This window comes from Triticum dicoccoides, chromosome 2A, assembly GCF_002162155.2.
Source record: "Triticum dicoccoides isolate Atlit2015 ecotype Zavitan chromosome 2A, WEW_v2.0, whole genome shotgun sequence".
Classification (NCBI taxonomy): Eukaryota; Viridiplantae; Streptophyta; class Magnoliopsida; order Poales; family Poaceae; genus Triticum; species Triticum dicoccoides.
The window spans coordinates 760,509,939-760,514,055 of NC_041382.1; positions in this window are offsets into that span (position 1 = coordinate 760,509,939).

Here is a 4,117-nt window from a genome sequence, read left to right on the forward strand (position 1 = left end):
TTTTCAAATAACAAATTTGATGATATTTTCAAATAACAAATTTGATGATATTTTCAATTTAAAATAAAAAAATTTGATGATATTTAAAAAAACAAATTTGATGATATCTTCTGTTCTAGTCCTCATGAAAATAACAAATTTGATAAAAAACAAATTATTAGATGCAACAAGAAATAATGAAAAAAAGAAGTTACTAATGGCGCACCAGAGGAGGGTGCGCCATTGCTATCAGAAAAAAGACGTTACTAATGGCGCACCAGAGAATGGTGCGCCATTGCTATGAGTGTTTTTATGGCGCACCCCTAGATGGTGCGCCATTACTAACATTCCCCCCTCTATAGCTGGATACCCGGCCCTTCGCCCAACCCCCCCTTCCCTCTCCCTCGCCAGATCCCCTTCCCTCCCTCGCCACACCTGCTCCGGCTCCCCCGTGCCGCCGCCCCCGCTCCCCCGCGCTGCCACCCCCGCGCCCCCCGACCCGCGAAGCACGTGGCCGCTGGCCTCCCCACGACCAACCGAGGCGCCCAGGAGGACCGCCGCCGTCTTCCTCTTCGACTACGAGGACCCGGACGAGCTCGGACGCCCTTGAGCCATCCCTTCGACGCCGCCGCCGCAGCCGACCCCGACCCCTCCGGCGAGCGGCCGCGCTCGCCCAGGTACCTCTCCTCCTTCCTCCTTCCTCACTCTCCATCCTTCCTCCCCATTCCCTTCCTCCCCTCGATCGTGGTACAGGTCGTCGGCATACTGCGCCGGCGTGTAGCCACCGAGTGAATACCCACCTCATCGACTAGTGCCCAGGAAGAATGACTAGTGCGTCTAGAGATCATATTGTTCTGAAACCGATTGTAAAACTGCTATGCAATATTAGCGTTCTGAAACACATTGCTACAGAATGTTGCATCGAACAGTCAAGTCTGTTCTTTGCAGGATCAGAACAAGTTTGTAACAGGATGCTCTACAATGTTGATTAGGTGCATTACTATTGCTATATGGAGCAGCAATTTACTATTGCTATATGCTCTAGTTTGTATCAATGTGATTGTAGTTTTTCTTGTCATCAAGTTTAGTTGATGTTTATTTAAATATAGCTTATATGATCAACCACTCTATGTATGATTATGGCTTGAAGGTTCTGGAAGAACGTTTTTCCTTCAAATTCTATCTGGTGGCATTGTCCTAGACTCCCTAGTTCTGTTGTTAATTGTGCTTCTATTAAAAGAATTGGGAGTTACTCACTATACTGGAACTCTATAGGTTGAATTTTGGTTAACTAATACTGACGTTATGAGAATGTAAGCACCTATTAGTGCTATTGATATCATTGGCTCATTGCTGCCTTTGTGCAATGTAGAACTGTTAAGAGTGATTTGGAGGATTCAAGATTCTATGAAGCTCTTTTGACATTTAAAGCTCAGAACTGAAGGTACTTAATAAACTCAAAAGCATTGATGATAACTCTTGTTGCCTAGAAATAGAGGTAGTTTACATATTGCATTGCTGGTGTTTGTTTATGTTCAGAGTTTAAGCATGTGTAGTGTAGTGTAGTGTAGTGAGCTTGTTCTAGTGTAGTGAGGTCTGAACCATTGCACGATGTAGTGTAGTGTAGTGAGCTCTGAACCATGTTCGGTGTTGAGTACTTCAAGTTTATTGAACCTATTCATTTTTGTGGACTTAGTGAACATGATAAGACAAGCCGGATGCTCTATTTTTAATTAACAGTAATCCATGATCAGCAACAATTTCTTTCACTAATTTTCAGTTAACAACAATCCATGATTTTTTTCAGCTAAAACTATTGATGATTTTTTGTTGGGTGACCTATTAGATCTGGAATGGAAGCTCACATAAGTTGAGCTGATTTTTGTCCATATGAAAGCAGAGGACCATATGGTCTGTGGCCTTTTCATCCATATGAAAGTAGAGGCACATTGTGGTGCTAGTTTGCTGGGTTTTGTCTCCGACCATCGTGTCGTGATGATTTTGCAGGTACCCAGAGAGGCCCTTGAGTTTGCAGGAATGTCGATTAACTTCCGTTCCGGCAAATTCGGGTACTCCATATGTCCTATTTTCAGCAAAGGTCATGCTAAAATTTTCCGTAAATTTTAGCATGACTTTGCTAAAAATCGGACATATAGGGTACTTGCTACGAATGCATGGGCCGGGGTATCTTAGTACTTAATTAAGTAGGATCAACTGCCTCTTGTGTTATGCATGGGCCTCAACGTCGACAAACCCTAAATGATAAAACCTTGGCTTTTAGGGTGCCTCGGTGTCGATAAGAACCTAAATGATGAAAGCTTAGGCTTTTAGGGTGCCTCGGCATCGACAAACCCTAAATGATAAAAGCTTAGCTTTTAGGATGCCGCGGTGTCGACAAACCCTAAATGATGAGACCATGATCTTGTTCCTTCACAATAACCAACTTTTTGACCAAACTTTTTTCCAATTTAGAGGGAAACATGGCCCACAACGATCTGGCCGGCGGTTCGGGTGGCAAGCAATTCTGGGAGCTATCCCAGGAGATGGAGGAACAACCTCACCGCTATGAGGACGCCGCGGAAGACACCGATCCTGACTACACAACCCCTAGTGGCGTCGGGGATGACACCACTGATGGTGCCGCCGAGGATGCCACCACTGATGGTGCCGCCGAGGATGCCACAACTGATGATGCCAGCGCACACACAGATGGCAGCCAACCGAAGAGGCAACGGAAGGACCGGCGCCCGAACGTGCTCCGCACCGTCAAGGAGGAATTTACTCAAGTGAACTCCGACTGGCATCCAACGGCGCCCAAAGAATTAGTCAAGGGGTACTCGCTTCAGCTCGGGTGCATTCTCCGGAGCACCGTCTTGATCAACACCGAGAACCTGCATAAGGACCGAGGGAATTTGCGCAACCTCCTATTCACAAAGCTGCACGAACGATACAAGTTCCCCGCTGAATTTGTAAACACACGCCTCTCAGGGAATAAAGTGAACAGTGCCGCCCTCACGACGATGAGCACGGCCTTGTCTACTTGGAAAAGCGCGGTGAAGAGAATGATTGACAAAGGTGATAGTTATGAGAAGATCAAGGCGAAAAATCCTTCGATCAGCGAAGATGACTACAAGGAGTTCAAGATCAAGTGCGAGAGCAGCGCAACCTACGAATCAAGTCAGTGGGGGAAAGAAATGCGGGAGTTGAACTTAGGGGAACACAAACTCGGTCCCGGCGGTTACAGTGGCGGAGCCTATATGGGACAAGGAGGAAGCGGAGCGTGCCGAGCAAGGCCTACCGCCCCGCTTCGAGAAATACCGTGACAAGCAGACCAGGAACTATGTCAGGGCCCGGTACAAGGAGGACCCGGTAACAGAGGAGCTTACCACGGATCCGAAGACCAGGGTGCTTGAGCTTGTTCTGGCATAGGAGAATGAAAGCAGTAGCGCGGGGTCGTCTTAGAGCACCCCTTGGGACAACAGTCTAAATAGGGCGTCAAACATAATGAAAAACAAGTATAAGCTCAGTAAGCCGTCGTCAGCTGGTCGTGTGGCCGGCAAAGGCTTTTCCACAAAATGGTCGTCATACTATAACGCTGGTGGGCGAAAGGAGAGAAAGACCAGCTCGGAAAGCCAGTCGTGCGAGGTTCAAGAACTCAAGGCACAAGTAGCGCGGATTCCGAAGATTGTCCAAGAGCAAGTGCAACAACAACTGGGATCGACGCTCACCGGTATTATGCCTACCTTGATTCATGGGCTGACGACGTGGATTGCAGGTGGCCAACAGGGGCCGCCCTGATTCCCAGCTTCACGACCAGCAACTTGAAGGAAATATGCCCTAGAGGCAATAATAAAGTTATTATTTATTTCCTTATATCATGATAAAAGTTTATTATTCATGCTAGAATTGTATTAACCGGAAACATAATACATGTGTGAATACATAGACAAACAGAGTGTCACTAGTATGCCTCTACTTGACTAGCTCGTTAATCAAAGATGGTTATGTTTCCTAACCATTGACAAAGAGTTGTCATTTGATTAACGGGATCACATCATTAGTTGAATGATCTGATTGACATGACCCATTCCATTAGCTTAGCATCCGATCGTTTAGTATGTTGCTATTGCTTTCTTCA